Source organism: Sus scrofa, chromosome 15, assembly GCF_054392235.1.
Source record: "Sus scrofa isolate SSC_HxYL_T2T_F1_AM1 chromosome 15, Sscrofa_HxYL_maternal_Yorkshire_Landrace_v2.0, whole genome shotgun sequence".
NCBI lineage: Eukaryota > Metazoa > Chordata > Mammalia > Artiodactyla > Suidae > Sus > Sus scrofa.
In genome coordinates this window covers 142,516,650-142,534,778 of record NC_139397.1, presented here as the reverse complement: position 1 = coordinate 142,534,778, position 18,129 = coordinate 142,516,650, and the positions used below count along the sequence as shown (strand labels likewise).

Here is an 18,129-nt window from a genome sequence, read left to right as displayed (position 1 = left end):
GCACAGCTCACGGCAATGCTGGATCCTTAACCCACTGAGCGAGGCCAGGGATCGAACCCGCAACCTCATGGTTCCTAGTTGGATTCGTTAACCACTGAGCCACCACGGGAACCCCTAAGCTGATTGTTTTGAACGCCAATGCCCATTTGGACAAACAATTGCCTAAAAAAAGCAGTGTCATTCCTTAATAAGACACCCTTCACAGGTGTGAATGTGATTTATTTCTTTCTAATTTCTCCAAATTCTGTCCACTGGCCCTTTGCATATGGAAATATAGTCTCTGCTTCTCCATTTATTGGATTGAACCAGTTGGCTGTGATGTAAGAAATGACCTCTTTGACACAAGAGCAACACAGGGAAAAGAGCAACAATTCAGCTCTTATTATTGGGTGAGCATTACCAGTGTGGTCAAAGGCGGGAATTAACTTTGACTTTGTGCTCAATCCAAGAGAAAAGTCAGGTAGTGACTACAACATATGAACAAGAGATTTGCAGACCCACAGCAACCCATTCTCCTCCTCTTCCTTTATGCTCGGCCATACCCAGCTATGCTCCACAAACAGACTGTGGCCTCAGACCTGAGTTCTGAGATACTCGGATGACAGGCTGGTGGTACTCTTGGTAATCTCTAAACCTGCCCTCAACTTTTCTGGGTAGGCATCATTTCCATGTCTGAAAATATTGGATTTTTTTAGTGGGAGAGGGATGGTAAACACCAAACCATTTCCATTTTCCATATAAACGGGAAGACCAGTAATCAGATTGAACGTTCAGAATCCATGTAATGGATTCATTTATAGGAACTTATACAGAGGACTGTGACAAGACCAAGTGCTAAGGGATAACATGAAATAGGCAGATTTGGAGACCGTGGCTTTGAAAGTCATTCAGCTCCATGCATCTTCCCCCCAGTGTGGACGGACCATCAGAGGGGAGAGGTAAGTGTAGATTTCAGCTGACCAGAGTAAAACTAGTTGCTGACCAATAGATCCTAAGTGCGAGGGATCACTTGGTAAGAACCTGCCTTGTTAAAAGCGACAAGGTCAAGTTTCAGGAATGGCAGTTCAGTTGTCACCTCAGATCTTAACATCCACAAGACTTACAGCCTGTAGGGCATAATGGAGCCCTCAAGTTATACTGTCTGAGATTTCATACGCCACTACAGTAGAAAGGGACCAGAACAGATCATCCATTTTCCCCAAATTTACATTTATTTGATGTAGAATTTGTCATTGTGGCTTAATGTGGGTTAGACTTACTTATCCCCAAGATTAGATTATATGTTCCTTGGATATAGTACAGAATATTTGCACTTATATTGCATCCACTTGGGCTACCAAGTGTTGGACTCATTGGAAACACACAGTTAAGTGTCTCTTGAGTTACCGTAAGGACGAATCATTTGTAATTATTACTGTTCTTCACAATACCTGTAGAAAATATACAGAATGCAAAAATGAAGGGAGTGGGGGAGATAAAGAGTATACAGATACACAAAAAGTGACAAGAGACAAACTATTTTACAGCAGATTTTTCTACCCCTCTCTAACTCGCATAGCTGTATAAGTCATGGAGCCATGTGCTTTTAGCGCTTTCTTTGTGATTGCAGTCACATCTATAATTGTAAAGGCAACACACTAACTGGCATTTAAGCAGGAAAAGAGGGGCTGTGGTATTTGCAATGAAATGCAGAAAGAGCAGGAAAACGTGAACAAGCTGGCACTTTGCGGATCATTATTGCCCTTGCTTAATAAAGTAGTAATAGATGCTTCAACATTGCTTTGAAGTGGTTGCCAACTTCCTCTCAGCCCTGTGAAACCTGATACTTCTGCCTTTAAACAGTATGTGAAAGTGCAAACGGTAGTACTTGTGAATTCATTCAGCCACTTCCAAACTGTAGTCTAAGCCGGGAATGGGAATACAAGACGGAGGCAGGAGGGGGAGAGATGGCTTCTGCAAGTTTCGGTGGCTGGTTATCTGAGTTGGTTGACTTAGTTATGTAGACTTGAACTTTACAGAGATCAACATTGCTTTCCCCAAATGATCTAAAGGAATTAAAAGAGGGAACTTTGATCTTCTTAGAGGGTTGTTGTCGTGGTATTTCATTGAATAAGCTGATGGTAGAGTTAAAGCCAACTCAACACGCATTCAATAAAACACTTATTGGGCTGCCAAATTTACTTGGTGCCTTTTAGAAGGTGGAAACTGGTGTCCAAATAATTATGGAGGGGACGTCAAGAGAATATTTTCTGTATTTGAACTGAGATGACAACCGCAAAAGGCTGACTCAGCCCTAAGGCTGACATTTTTCTCTGCTGTCTGCACCACCCCCTTCCTGAGCAGGTGGTCCAAGCACTGAGGTTCTTGAAAATCATGCCACCCAGGAAACGAAGGAAGCTTTATTTCCAGAACTCTATTATGACCTTGGCTGCATCCTCACAATCTGTTGCATTTGGGAAGAACATGATAAGTAGGTCGTTGTCCTTGCTCGGCTTGCTTCTTTACAAAGTGTTTGAGAGCAAAGGTTGCCTCCTTGGCGGCTCAGGGCCTGCTGAATTGTGTAAGAGAGTCAGAGGTCTGAATCTGCAACTTTAGCTCTTTCTGAAGCAATAAGCCTCTACATCAGAAAAGCAGAGTGATGACACTCTCATGTTACGCACTGAGATGCACAAAAGATAGCGTGGTAAAATAGAGAAGTCTTTGTCTAAGCCCTGGTCCAGAGCTGCAGAGGTCCTCCCTGAAAATTCATCATCCGGATGTCGTGAAGATCCCCAGCTCTGCTCTGCCATGAAAAAATCCATATTCTGCAGCCCCATTGTCCATAAAAACCTTTCTCCAGTGAAAGAAATTCTCCATAGCTGCCCTGTCCAATATGGCAGCCATGATCCACAAGTGGCCACCGCACCTGAGGAACTGGTTTCATTTTACTCATTTTCAATTCATTTTAATTTAAGCAGTCACACGTGCCTAATAGATTTCATGTCACATAGCACAGTCCTAGGGGGACCACAGCAGGATGTACACAAGCCCCCGTTTCATTGTGCTATTTAGAACTGATGGAGACGATGTCTGCTCTATGTGTTTAAAGTTTGGGAGATTCCATTTAGTTTTCCCATGAAGCTACGATGCTTGTCTTAAAAAGAAAACGCATTCCTGCACTAGGCTAAGTCCCTCAATAAAAACCAGAAAGAAAAAGAATGAAAAGAGAAAAAAATAAAATAAATAAACCTGAGGTTACAGGTGTTGTTGGAGAAAGATTGATGATTATTTCTTGGCCAAACATTAGCTGTGATGAAAAGTGCTAACTTCTCAGCAAGTTGATCTGTCACCTTCTGTCATTCATTTCTGGATTAGGGGTTCCTGAACTTTTATCTGTGTTGGAGAACTGTCTAACTCCTTTCCAAACCACATCTTAGAAAAACAAAACAAAACACAACAAGGCAATAAAACAGAGAAAGGAAGATGTGCTCGGTGTGGGAAAATGCTTGACGACACAGGCTTCAACTTGCAACCAAGTCCTTCCCTATGTGGCTGTAACTCACTTATTTGGAGCTTGAAAAATGTACTCCATGGAAGTGCTGTTGTAATTTGCCAGTTTCCAAGATCACACTCTAGTAGCCTCTTTTACCCATCATGGAGTCAGTGATGGTGTGTTTGCAGCAAAAAATATTAGAAAAGACTTCTGTTGTACTTGTTGTTAATGGAAACCCAGATCAAAATATGAGTATTCATTATTTGATGCCACTCTCCAAAAATATGTTTGAAGTTTGAAAAGTTAAAAAAAAAAACAACTTTTGGTTTTGCTTTGTTCTGAAGTGTCGACTGCTCAAAAAAAAAGCAGATTAAACTTAGAAGTATTGGGAGACTTCTGGGAACATTCTGAAGAGTTATTTGGGATATGCTGGACTTATTGTTAAGGGTGTTTGCAGTTATTAACCCCCGTCCTATTTTCACTTCAGATATTTTATTTCAGATTTGATAGCTTCCCTTTTCTTATTTTTTTTTTTTTTTTTTTGTCTTTTTAGGGCTGCACCCACAGCATATGGAAGTTCCTAGGCTAGGGATTAAATTGGAGCTGTAGCCGCTGGCCTATGCCACAGCCACAGCAACACCAGGTCTGAGGCATGTCTGCAGCCTACATCACAGCTGGTGGCAATGCTGGATCCTTAACCCACTGAGAAAGGCCAGGGATCGAACCTGCATCCTCATGGATACTTGTCAGATTCACTTCTGCTGAGCCACGATGGGAACTTTGATGGCTTCCCTTTTCTTGACTGTGGGTTTATCAATCATATGGCTCTTGGAAACACTCATAGCCTTGTTTTGATTTGTGAGGAAGACAAAGAGAAGGAAGGAAAGAAAAATGGAGAGGGGGAAAGAGATTACTGCATGATGGACAGAAGTTGAAAGAGAGAAAAGGAAGACGTTCAGGTTTATGATGATGCTGGGGGGGCAGTTCACAGACTTGTGAGTAACAATGGTCTCCACTTACACAGACTTTCCTTCCAGGGCTGGGAACTGAACTAGATTATTTATATGAATTAGTTCATGGAATTCTCACAGCAGCCTTATGAGTAGGCTGTTTCCTCTATGCCTCACCTAGGGGAATCAACATTTAGAGATGAAACACTTCACTTAAGGCACTACCTCGGCTCCTTCCATGTAATAGATGAGTCTGGATATAAACGCCAGCCTCCTGACTGTCAAGCCCTGCCCTCACGTTACAACACACCCCAGACTGCAGTGAGAGGTGGCAAACAGCGGGTGTGGAGGGTCATGTTGCGTCTGAGCCCTTTGAGAAGGATGGAAGAGGTGCCTGAGAGGGTGTCAGATGGGTTCCTGGTACTTGTCACCAGGCCCGAGAGAGCTTAGGAAATGGGTTCTGAGCTGGAGAGCAGAGAGATGGGATTGATCATGGGGCAACTGCTTGGCAGCGGGTATCAGAACATTCCTAAGCTAGAAGTTCCAAACCCAGGAATGCCTCTTTGCAAGTGAAAGCTCACTACCACCCTGGAAGCCGCTGAGACCACTTGCAAACTGAAATTGATGGCTGGATCCATTGTTGGGAAGGTGTTGGACGGTTTGTGGCTTTGTAGTGCTCACCTCTTCAAGGAATTTGCTTCAGAGAACATTCCCTCTGCTCTCAAAGGGTCAACTAGGCAAAATGTTATATTCATTCAAGCAATGGGCCTTTTCTGCATAGCTGCTACATGTGGTCAATCCTTCTGGTCCCCATAAATATTGGACAAACGCCTACTATGTCTGAGACACTCTTCCACGCCACAGAGTGTGATCAGCCCCGCGGACTGGACAACGCCTTCAAAAGGCTGAAGTTTAATTTACTTCATCTCTCATTTTAATACAGGCTCCTCTCTGCCCTTTACACCACAATCCTGGGGGGCACTAAAATACTGCTTAAAGGAAAGAGAGAACACTTTTTTGCAGTGTATTTATAACTTCCTCTCAATTTAGGGTTTGACATGGTTGAGGAGAAAACTAAATATAACCAGTGTTCGTATTTTCCCTCATGAGTCTATTGGGCATTGGAAAAAAAAAAAAGTCGAGAACACAAGCTTTGTGAAAAAGGCTCCCAGGATTAATGAGCAGTTGTATGTATCTCAGGGAAACAGTTTGTAACTAAAAATAGAGTCTCTTTAATTATAGCAACTCAGAGCATTTAATACCCAGATTGTACACTGGGCAGAAATAAATCCCCAAAGGGTGTATGACTAAGGAGGGATGGAGGGGCAGAGCTGAAGGGGTCACAAGAGCTATGGCCCCCCCCCCAATCCAAGGTTGCATTAATGCATGCCTGAGTTTCAGTCAAATATGCTGAGTGCATTCACATGAGAATTTCCTAGTCTCAAAGACAATTAGAAATCAGTTTGTAACGAAGCTAGAAGGAAAAACAGTGCAACATGGGCTATTTTTAGCACACTAAACCCAATTATTAAAAAAAAAAAGAGAGAATGAGTAAAAGATAAGGAAATATAAATGCTACAGGAAAAGGTAATATAAACTTCTTGGTGTGTAGCCATAGTTTACCAAAGAGGTGATTTGTCTAGAACACTAAAGACATTCGTTTAAGAATGGCCGTCTCTGTATTTTATTAGTATTTGTTAAATTCAGATGTCTAGAAAGCTGCTTTCTCAGATGAATTAGAACTCTTAAGATTTTGGTGGGGTTGCTAACTCATGCTGCGTGAACTGTCCTCCCCATTCCAGCCCAGCCAAGGTTCATGTGTTGAAGCCCTTACTTTCAAAGTGGCAGCCTTTGGAGGTGGGCCTTTGGGAGGTAATTAGATTTTGATGAGGTCATGTGGGTAGGGGCCTCACCATGGGGTTAGTGCCCTTATCAGAAGAGAAGGAGACACCAGAGTTTTGTCTCTCTCTCCACCATGTGAGGACATAAGAAGGAAGCCATCTGCAAGCCAGGAAGAGATCCCTGGTCAAGAACTGAATCAGCTGCACCTTGATCTTAGACTTTCTAGCCTCCAGGACTCTGTCGTGAGAAATAAATGTCTGCTGGTCAAACCATCCAGTCTGAGGCATTTTGTTACAGCAGCCATGCAGACTCATGCCTCATACAACCAACCCTGCCACTGGTGTGTTTAAAAAAAAAATGCATGGCATGGTTATTGTTCAGTAGTCAAGGAATGACCAATTAAGCATTAAGCATGTTTTTCCCTTCCTCCTAGAGGATTGAAGTCTTCTGGAAATGTCGACAGGTAACGATATCCCCTAATACATGTTCCGATCCTCATCAGCCTTCACCCAAGAACATGTTTAAGGTATGTCCACAATGTGTAGATTTTAACTAAAAGGCAAGAGCTGAAGAACTGAGCATTTCTGTGGAAGTTTAATATTAAAAAGAAGCAGAGAGAGGCTGCCAGCATTTAAACTATTTAATGTCGCACCTTCGTTTGGAAGTAGTAATTGTTATTGTCTTAGCAATGGAAGACGACCTGGTTCCACATACACAGGTAAATGCATTAAGGAAAGAAAACTTCCCATACGGAAGGATTTTGAGCATGGTAATGCTTATTTATAATGTATTTGGTGAATTCCCTCCTTGCAAAAACAACAATCAGATTAACCTGAGGAATGGAAACCCAACAAAAAAAGGAAAAGAATAGAATCATTCTTCTAAACCCTTCATGCACTTTATCTCATGTTTCTTTGTATTTTGGGGTCAAATTATAGTGGCAGGTATAATAGCACCCTGTACTGATGGAGAAATGCAGAGAAGTTCAAGTGAAGGGATAATTTATTCCTCTCTGGTAGATGCTTCCTCAGAAACTTTAAAATAATAGCTTTCCACTTCTAGAGGACTTTGACCAACCATTCTTACATTCTGTTGATGCATTTTTGTTTGTTTGTTTTTGTACAGTGATGAAGGGTCCAGAGCTAAGGAAGAAATTCCACTGCTATTCTCAGATGTATATACCCAAACATGGGTAAAAACAAGGAAGCATTTATAGCACTGTGTATTGTTGAAGTCCTTTTGGTTAAAAATGGGACGAAACAAAACAAACCAAAACAAAACGAAAACATTTCGGGCAGCCTCCTTCCCCTGTTGCCGGCTCGTAAGGTAGGATTGGCTGATTTTTGTTGCTCTCTTCCCCAGCTTGTTTTAATGCAATATGCATAGTCTGAACGTGAACCAAAGGAAACTGCCACTTTTGCGGGTCAGAAATGCAAATATTGGCCATTTCTTATAGTCATGCTTAGAATGGATAGTTCTAGATTTATGTGGCACAGGTTGATTGTAAAACTGATCAAGAGTAGATGGCATTTTAAATGTTCTCTTCTCCCCATTCCTTCGTCTATTCGTATGATTAATGGACATTTCCACGTGCTACACTTTCCGTGGATGCACTCAGACTGTACTGGGACACCAAAAGGTTCCCAGGCTAGGGGTCGAATTGGAGCTGTAGCTGCCAGCCTATGCTACGGCCACAACAACACCAGAGCCAAGCCTCGCCTGCGACCTACACCACAGCTCATGGCAATACCGGATCCTTAACCCACAGATTGAGGCCAGGAATCCAACCCGCACCCTCATGGATACTAGTCAGATTTGTTTCTGCTGAGCCACGAAGGGAACTCCTGTAAGTTTTTGCCATCACAAGAATTAAGAGCCTGGAGCCTAGAGAAATAGGCCTTAGGCTACCTTTTATTCCCAGCGCAATCCACAGCTCTCTCCCACAAAAAAAAAAAAAGGTGACTAGAACTCTCGCTGTTACAGGAGCAACTTGAGATTGGCTTTTATTAAGGTCAATCATTTTCCAATGTCAGCAATGAATTATTTCCAAGACTTCTGAAACCTAATATCCACAGTGTCCTGACCCTATCGATGAGAATCCATGGTGTTGCCTAAGAGTCTGCGGGAACAAAAGGGTTAAACTCTGGGCTTTGGGGAACATTAAGAAGTCCACTTATCTGGGAAACCTCTTTCAATCTGGATTCAGACTGTAAGTTAAATTCAGTAGCTTTAAAAACCCTTCCAAAGGCTGCAGTCCCTTGGAGGAGGCTGGACAGAACCTCAGGGGTGAGATTGAAGAATAAAGACAGAGCTAGGGTGTCTGCAAGAAAGCCCAGCCACGAGTCTTGTCAAACAGGTGCTGGTATCTCAGAGGCTGCAATGAAAGTAAATGCTGTAGGGCTCTGCTTGGTAAAGACTGAAGAACTAAAACTGCCAGTTAAAGCAACTGCAGACTGAGCATCATTCGTAGCAGATGTGAAATGACCTGCTACAGAGAAACACCCCCAGGACCGCTCCTGGGAATAGGTCTTCAGGTGACAAAATTGGGACTATGGCAGCAGGAAAGGATACAGATGGGCTAGGCCAGGGACAGGCCCCTTACGCTTATCTGCCTAAGAATGTTCGCCAGCTCCTTGGTGAGGAAGGCTTGGAAGTGAACACCAGAACTTTACAGAACGGAGTCTGTGGTTTGCTTTCTGGGTGTGGTGGTGGTGGCTGTGGTCCTGTGGGTGTGTGTGTACATGCTTTTTCTTTTTAACCTCATAGTGTGAGTTTCCTCACTTTCAATGGACTCTTTTTTTTTGGTCTTTTTCTAGGGCTGCATTCATGCATATGGAGGTTCCCAGGCTAGGGGTCCAATCGGAGCTGAAGCCGCCTGCCTACACCAGAGGCGCAGCAACGCCAGATCTGAGCTGCATCTGCGACCTACACCACATCTCAGGGCAATGCCCGATCCTAAGCCCACTGAGCGAGGCCAGGGATTGAACCTGCAACCTCATGGTTCCTAGTCAGATTCATTAAACCACTGAGCCACAATGGGAACTCCCTTAATGGACTCTTTATAATGTCTTGAGTTAAAGTGTCTGCTCAGGTTTTTGTAGAGACATATCTATACCAGGTGGGATCCACTGAGTTCTTAGGGGATTCGGATTCTCCCAGGAGGCTGACTACGCAGAGTGACCCTTCCAGACTGTGCAACCTGGGTGTGGTCCTTGATAGGCTAGGACAACAGCTCCCTGCTCGTAGTCACATACTCACTGCTTATATTTGGCAGAGTTAGGGAAGGAAACCTATCTACATATTCTTTTTTTCTCAAATCAGAGTTTCGGGAGAGAGAGAATCAAGTTCTAAAGGCTTTCAAATAAGCTATATAAATGATTTGGATGTCAGGTATGGCTTGCATAATTTAGAATTGGATGTCATGATATGATTGAAAAAGGGACAAAGACTTGAATCTTATGAGAAAATATTTTGACTGTTACTTAAATTGAAAAGAAAAAAGAAATTTGGAGTTCCTGTTGTAGCTTAGTGGGTTAAGAACCTGACATAGTGTCCATGAGGATGCGGGTTCAATCCCTGGCCTTGCTCAGCGGGTTAAGGATCTGGCGTTGCCGCAAGCTGTGGGGTAGATCCCAGATGCAGCTTTTGGATCTGGCATTGCCGTGGCTGTGTCGTAGGCCAGCAGTTGTAGCTCCAATTCTACCCCTAGCCTGGGAATCTCCATATGCTCCAGGTGCCACCATATAAATAAAAAAAGAAAAATGAAAGAGGAAATTTGCAAAAAAAGATGCTAGTAGAAGACCAGTCAAATACTGATGAAGCCTTTAAGGTAAGGTCAGCATTAAATCATCAATTTTTTTTTTTTTTTTTCCTCTCTCTCTCTTAAGTTCAGTTTCCTACTTGGACATGAGAAATTACAGTGATGGAACAAAGTGGGAACTCTGCTTGGCCATGGACACTCAGGGTAAAGCTGAGTTTGATCCCACTAAGACGTCTACAGCAAGGTGGGCCATCTGCAGGGTGAGACACGAATGCTGAGCTTAATGGAAAGAATTTTCCTTATGTAACCTTGCACTTCAAATAAAAGTGATAAGTGGAGCAAGAATTTCTAAATCTAAATCTATTCATTATCAATTAGAGGCGACGTGTCCCTCATAGTTGGTGCCTCCCTTTTCTCAGCCGTTGCCCTGGGAGGAACTGCACTTGTACCTTCACTGAAAGCACGGCTTGCATGGGAAGTCTAGGGCGAGCCTGCTGCGAGCTGCAGAACTGCCAGTCACTATAATTAGTAAGATTGACTCGATGCTGAAAGGCGTGCATTCTAATAATCCCTAAACATATTTCTGGAGTAAGTCAGGGCATAAGGACATAAAATGGAAATAAAAACATGCATTTAACACTTTTGCACAGTTTAAGCAATTTGTGGTCAGAGAAAGAGACTAGAGAGAGAAAAAAATCTCCAAGCTACTAGTCTCATATCAGAGATTTGTGTTATACAGCCTTGATGTTGAGGGCTGTGATGGAGAAATATGACTGAATTCATGGAAAGGAAAAAGGAGACATCAAGCCTGGAGAAAGAAGATTATTTATGGCTTATTAACATCTCTAAGGGGGGGGGGCTCCATTTCTATCGCCTCGTGTTTCTATATGGAGGGACTTCAATTCCCCCTATATTTTGGGGGAGCACCTTTGGAGGTCTGTCGAACCCTTCTCAGAATAATGTTTTTAAGTGTATGCAATACCATATATAGGAGGATAGAGGAAATTAATTACAGCTACATGCTGTTTTCAAAATACTCCCCCCCCAGATTGAAAGTTGTGGCTAATGTATATGTGTTTCTTTTGTTTTGTTTTGTTAGGGCCACACCTGCGGTATATGCGGGTTCCCAGGCTAGGGGTCCAATCAGAACTATAGCCTCTGGCCCATCCCACAGCCACAGCATCACCAGATCCAAGCTAGGTCTGTGACCTACACCACAGCTCACAGCAATGCTGGATCCTTAACCCACTGAGTGTGGCCAGGGATCAAACCCACCTCCTCGTGGATGCTAGTTGGGTTCGTTAACTCTGAGCCTCGACAGGAACTCCAACTATGTGTTTCTTAATGCGCTAAATAGTGAGATGGAGCAGCAGGTCTGAACTACCATGATTTTGAAGTACTGATACTCATGAGTGAGACTCCAGATCTCTCCAGAGGAGAAACCTGTATGAAAGCATCAGACAGAGTCACACGTGCTGCTCATATGAGCTTGGTTTATTGCCTCATCTCATAACTGAAAGGAAAGGCTAACTTTCAGCTAGGGGTTAATAGGTCAGAGAGAGGTTGATGACAATAAAGAAGTAATTTTTCCCCTTTCCAGTTTCATAGCCCCCCGGAATCCTCTCCAGGGACCCCTTGTTAAGAGGCCCTGGCCACGGTTCGCCGCAGGAGGAGGCAAGGTTATCTGCGTGGTGATTTGGGAAGAGATCAGCCCGTGCAGCTCAGCTTCTCTTGGGCCTTCATCCGGCCTCTGAATTTAAGGAGCCAGTTCACATGAGGGTCTTAGAATGACATTGGGAGTTGGGGCGGGCGGGGAGGGGGGGCACATTCAGGAACTGCTGATTTTCACAGTGCTGAACGGGACATGGGGACATGTGGGCTGTTGATTGAGCCCCCAGCCCCAGCAACTTGAACTTGGGATCTCAAATATCTGGTTGTCTGGATGGATGATGTTAGCTAGACACCTGTCAGATTGTACCTACTTGTGCTGGGGAAATACTACCAAAGTTTGCCTATTTTGTGGAGACAATCCCTGTATAAGTTCTGAGATAGCTGTGCTAGTTTTTTGTTTTTGTTTTTGTTTTTCCCTTGCATCCACGGCATGGAGAAGTTCCTGGGCCAGGGATTGAACTTTTGCCACCGCAGTGACAATCCTGGATCCTTAACCTTCTGAGCCACCCAGGGAACTCTGCTGTGTTAGTTATTACAATAGTAAGGTACACAAAATCGCCAGTTTTGGAGTCCCCAAATGTTTAAATAACAGTAATTTCATGTGATTTAACCTGACATGGACTCCCAGTCCCCAAAGCTCCCTCGATCTCTCTCGCAGCAGGGTGTCCAGGATCTTGCAGGGGTGTGCAGCTGACATCCATTGTGGCTGTCCAGTGCCCATGTAGTTATTAAAAGTCTATTATTCACTGAGCATCTGACCACTTGGGTTGGATGTCGAGATGTGTAAGGCCCTTGACTTCAGGTTTCCTAAGCAATGACTTTAAGAAAAAATTAAAAAAAGGACTCAAGGCTTCTAACTGTTTACTTTGAAACATCAAGGCATTTGTGACATATCTTGAACCTCTACACTGTGTCCAAGTCTAATTATCTCAGATCTCAGACATGTAAGACTTAGTGTCTCGTTCTCTTGGGAAAAGCTTAGTGGGAGGATTGATTAAGCTCAGGTTCCTCAAAGGTTTATCAGCAGGTAGCTGGCTGTCTATGCCCAGGGGCTGAGGACAGGGTCCTGGGGTGTGCCATTGCAGTGCCTGGTAGGAAGAAACAGACTGAAGCTGGGGATTGGGTGAGAGTGTTTCTTTCTGGCAAGTGTAAGTCATCTCATTTACACAACCAGGCTGACATCTGAACCAACTTGGGGGGAGCAGATCACAACAGAATAATGTTTCTGGCTTTCCAGGAACCCTAGGTTTGGCCTCTGTTTCCTAGTCCCTTCTCCAACAGATGGTCCGATGTGATTTTTTTTTTTTTTACCTCTGTGTGTTTAGGACTCATTCCTTTCCTGAAGTAGCTTTCCTTCCACCATTCACTGTTGAGATGTAACCCAGCCCCAAAGCCATGTCCTTCTCAGAGCCTCACAAGGCTGGTTCTACACCTCGATGGCTCCTGGATCACATCAAAGCTGCACACAGGCTGCGTTCACTGGGTATTATGCACATTAGAACTTCCTTCTTCAGATTTTGCAATAACCTATATAGGGAAAGAATCTGAAAAAGAAAATATATATACACACACGCATATATATATAATATATGCCCAAATCCCTTTGCTATACACCTGAAACTAGCACAAACTTATAAATCAACTATACTTCAATTTTAAAAAATGTTAAAATATGAAAAAAATAAAAATAAAAAAAGGTAAAAATAAAAACTTCCTCCTTCCAAAGACTGAACCCATCAGGGGAAGAGGACTGATGGAGATAAACACTCGTTGAACTCATGTTTTGAATCGGATATTCCTGAGAGCTATCCGATCATTCACAGGGCAAATATTTATGTGCCAGGCATGTCCTGGGCACTGGAGATAGAATGAGAAGCAGGGCACAGTCTCTATTCTCAAAGAGACACTATTCCTCAGCCCCCCTTCCAATCTAGATCTTTCTTTCCATTCATGAGGCTTGGCTTCTAGGGAGGTCGTTCGCTAACCTCTCTCTCTTTTTGTAAGGTCACGTGAAAACACGCATACATATGGACTGAGAACTAGATACATTTGCTTCACTGTCAAATCCCTTCCTTCTCCAAATAAAGAATTGTAATCACTACTCTTCCACCTTGACCCCGATATACTCCAGGATAAAATACAAGAAACACAGAAACAAACAGAAATGAAAGAGCCCAGGGTAAATGTGCCTCTTTTCCCTTGTGACCGAAGACCGATGGACGGCTCCCAGGTCTCTGTGGATGTGGGTGTGTAATACCCACGATAACGCCAAGCATTTGTCACCGGGCTACCAAGGTGGTGCATACACAAGCCAGGCCACCTGTGTGGAGAAGCCTGCTTTATTTACCAGGCAGCATGTGCAGATATGGAGAGTCCAGACTGAACTCAGCGGCGAGCTCACGCTCAGATAAGCAAGGTCAGGCGGCCCTGGGGCTGGGGCAATTACACAAAAGGCAGCTCAAGGCGGCCCCGCAAATAGGTTGCCATTTGCTTCTTGCTTTCTTTTGGGCTCAGGGCCAATGCGTTTCAGGGAGAATTATATTGTAATATTCATTTGCCAAAAAAGAAAAAAAAAAAAAAAGAGCTAGGGCTTATTTTTTAGTGAGGATCAGCATCTTCTTCATGCAAAACATTTTGAATTTTACCACTCTGGGGCCTCATTTGTCCCTTTTAAGGTAAGTGGGTTTTAAAAAAAATTGTTGGTCTTTTGCTTATTTTTGCAACCATTCTGTGAAGTCTATTTTTTTGTGTGATTCACTGTTGCCTATAAGTAAGCAGTTCTTCTTCTCTCTCTCTCTTTTTTGGGGCCACATTTGCAGCATGTGGAAGTTTCCAGGCCAGGGATTGAACCTGTGCTATAGCAGTGATCCAAGAGGAGCCGTTGCAGTGACAACACTGGATCAGTAATTCCCACTGTGCCACAAGAGAACTCCAAGCAGGTTTTTTGTTTGTTTGTTTTTTTGTTTTTTGTTTTTTGTTTTTCCTTTTTAGGGCTGCACCTGCAGCATATGGGAGTTCCCAGGCTAGGGGTTGAATCAGAGTCGCGGCAGCAGGTCTTCGAGACAATCAGAGCAACTCAGAATCCGAGCCATGTCTTCGACCTATAACACAGCAAAGCTGGACCCTTAACCCACTGAGGGAGGCCAAGAATCGAACCCACATCCTCCTGGATAAACTGCTGAGCCAAACAGGGAACTCCAAGAAAGCAGTTCTTTTTTTTTGTTTATTTTTTCAGGGCCTCACCTGTGGCATATGGAGGTTTCCAAAGTCGAATCAGAGCTATACCTACTGGCCTATGCCACAGCCACAGTAATGCTAGACTCGAACCATGTCTGTGACCTACACCACAGCTCATGGCAACAGCGGATACTTAACCTTCTGAGTGAGGCCAGGGATGGAACCTGCATCCTTATGGATACTTGTCAGATTGGTTTCCTCTGAGCTGCAACGGGAACTCTCAGCAGTTTTTTTTTTTTTTTTCCTTAAATGAGAATAATGTAACCGCTATATATGACCAGCTCTGTATGATGTATTCTATATGTCTTTCTGTCCACATACACTTTTGATTGAGGAAGTTTCCCAGAGAAGCTAATGGGAAATTAGCCTTTGGATGAAGATTTTTACAAAGAATTATGCATAGTAAATATAGTAATTCCTAATTTGTAAAAATGACTTTCAAATAAACAATTTAGCTATGTGTCTAAGGAGCAACTTCTTTAATTGCCCTGTGATAAACAACGAGTGAAACCCACATCTGGATCACAGACAGCAGTAAAATCTGTCAATAAAACCAATATCGCTATGCCTCACCAGCTCTGCTCACTTGTTGGACGGCTGAAAGCAGAATTTTAATGGGGAATTATTTGAAAGATATTTAGGCTTGCTGGAACACGTCTCGGCTTGTATGATATGATTTGGTGATTTTTTTTTTTTTTTTTTTTTGATCCTTCAAAGCTACGCATTAAGGAGCAGAGCCCAATCAAAAATATTTAGGTGAAAAGTTTCCTCCTTTGAAGATGGAGGTGTCGGAAAGGAGGACCCAGCCAGGATTATCAGAGCTCGGATCAAATGTTGATTGTGCCTGTTTCTTGTGTAAGAACATTGCGTACTCTGGCCCGGTTTGATTACCATCTAATTAGGCTAAACTTCACTTGAAGTTGGTAAATACTTTCATCACGGTAGGGCTCTTGGCTTCCTTATGATGTTCATTATTATTAAACATTTTCTTCCATTCAATTTGCTGAACTCTTAATCTATTAGGTTATTTATAACATCACCCGGATTTGTATGGATGAGAATTACCACGATTTTCTACTCAAGGTGGGAGATTGAACATCCTTAAATTATCTTTCAGGAAGCCACAATCCAAGATGAAGACCCAGAGAGGAGGTAAGACTGCAGTGACTGTGGCCTCAAGCTGCCCTGCAGGCTGTTCCAGTGTCTTTCTGATAACAGGCCCTTTGTTTTCCTTTCAGTGCGAATCCTGCCCTTTCCACAGGAGCTTGGTGGGGCTGAAGGTCACAGTGGGCTGGCCTCTCCTTACTGCAGCAGCCAGGCACATGACTCAGAGTATCCCTTGGCATGGCTACAAGGATTGGTTCAGAAACGGGCACATGGACCAGTTTCAGCCAAACCCTGACGGCCTCCTCTGAAATGTTTCGGTTGGAGTTTGCCATTTTCTTCTGGAGTTGCTACACAGAGAGGCTGGGGCTGGCAGCCATGGAAGTCACCTTGGAGGGACACAGGCTGAAGAAGGAAGCCAAGCTAGATCAGAAGAGGTGAGGTATGGCAAAATGAAATCCTCAAGACATTATTTAGGTCCCGAAGCCAGGTGTGCCTGAAATCAGTGATTATTCTAGACTTTGCAGAAATATGGGATTGCCCTTTTTGCAAGGGCTAGTTTTGAGTTTTTGGGATTTGAAACACAGAGTCATGATTAATACAGAAGGTTACCTGTTGGATTAGGCAACATCCAAAACAGATGCACCTTGATTTCAAAGCCTAAGTAAAATTAGCAACAAATCCCACCAAAATAGGGATCGCATCTACTCAGTGGAAGATACAGTTTGGATAAAACAGTCCTGTAAAATTCAACAAAATACATTGATAGTTATTGTTAGAATCTCCAAAAAGCATTTTATACTACATTTCCACATAACTTCTGCTTCAGTAAACACTGTATTTTTATGGAGGGCATCCTCTTGATGAGAGATTCACTTGGTTTGTTGAGTTATGCATAAAGTGATATGGGGGGGAAAAGCACACTGCACAATAAAAGCAAACGAAAGCAGCCCCCTTTCCCACTTGGTGGTTATAAATACTGCCTCCAAATTGGCTGAATCTTGTCTCCGTTCTCTTCTGAGGATGTATTACTGCTGCTGGGCTTGATCCAAAGAACCCGTGCCCAGCTCTTTCTGATTTAATTCCCAAATTTTCTGATCTCACTGGCTGACCTTCACCTTCTAGGCTTGATTAACATTCGCACCTTCATCCTGTCTTCATTCTGTCATTTCTCAGCCCTGGTCTAGTTTGTGAGTCCCCCTTACGGCCACCCCCAAGCCATCGTGCTTCTGGGCTGGGCATGTTCAGTAACAGTTCCTTAGGTAAAACTCCTCCTGGATTGACCTGCCCTCTGGGATGCTTCCTTCTCTCACACTGACTTTGAGAAGTTCCCTGCTTCTCAAATCCTGCCTGTCATTTCTAGGCCATGTCTTCAGAGTCACTAAGGGAGCCTTCCCTACTTCGGCTTCTGAAGGCTAAAATCTTAGAGAGTCACTCCTTTGTCTCTTTCCTCCTTGGATAAAATGGTATCTCTGGGAGAATAACACAAGAAGTCTCATCATGCTGAATGTTGTGTCCATTCCACTGTCTCCCTGGTGTGTAGCAGCAATGGGGACTCGGGTGGCGTTAAGCCAGCTCCAGGGAGGCAGGGAGACTGATGTGTCTCAGACAATCAGGGCAATCTTTTCCCTCTGATCAGCACTTGGTTCAGAAACTCAGATTGCAGCATTCTGTGAATGACAGCTCAGGGGTAAATGGCATATGCCCTTCCAAACAGAGAGAAAAGAAGTCTTTTGATTCAAGGGCTGGGGAGAGCATCTTTCTCTGCATCCCTCATTGCCCCTCATTGGATGCAAACATGGAAGCATAGGGCCCTAACTGATTCATGTAGCCATCCTATAACCTCAGGGGAAAACATTCAGATGGAGCTGACACTGCATTGAGCAGAAAAGAGAGATAGAAAGAACTTGAGTGTTTCATGACACTGTCCAGTCCAAGGATCATCCAATCCTTATCAAGACTTCCAGAGAAGTAAGACATACGTTCTGTGTTAAAACCCTTAGATTTAAAACAGCTAATGTAACTAATACAATGGGTTTGCGAGTGTTCTTTTCTGGGATCAGGTTTTGAGTCCAGGAGAATAAATAGAGCTG

General features: G+C 43.4%; 2 long non-coding RNA genes across 2 annotated transcripts in view; both read left to right on the top strand.

Annotated features, from left to right (window-relative positions):
• Positions 1-13,403, top strand: part of LOC106506385 (uncharacterized) — a 43,287-nt gene extending 29,884 nt beyond the window's left edge. The window contains exons 2-4 of the long non-coding RNA XR_001301650.3: positions 6,698-6,790; positions 7,390-7,590; positions 10,152-13,403. This is a non-coding gene — a long non-coding RNA (uncharacterized LOC106506385). The remainder of the gene's footprint in view (positions 1-6,697; positions 6,791-7,389; positions 7,591-10,151) is intronic.
• Positions 13,404-16,359: 2,956 nt separating this feature from the next.
• LOC102164493 (uncharacterized) overlaps positions 16,360-18,129 on the top strand; it is a 36,271-nt gene continuing 34,501 nt past the window's right edge. The window contains exon 1 of the long non-coding RNA XR_001301648.3: positions 16,360-16,473. This is a non-coding gene — a long non-coding RNA (uncharacterized LOC102164493). The remainder of the gene's footprint in view (positions 16,474-18,129) is intronic.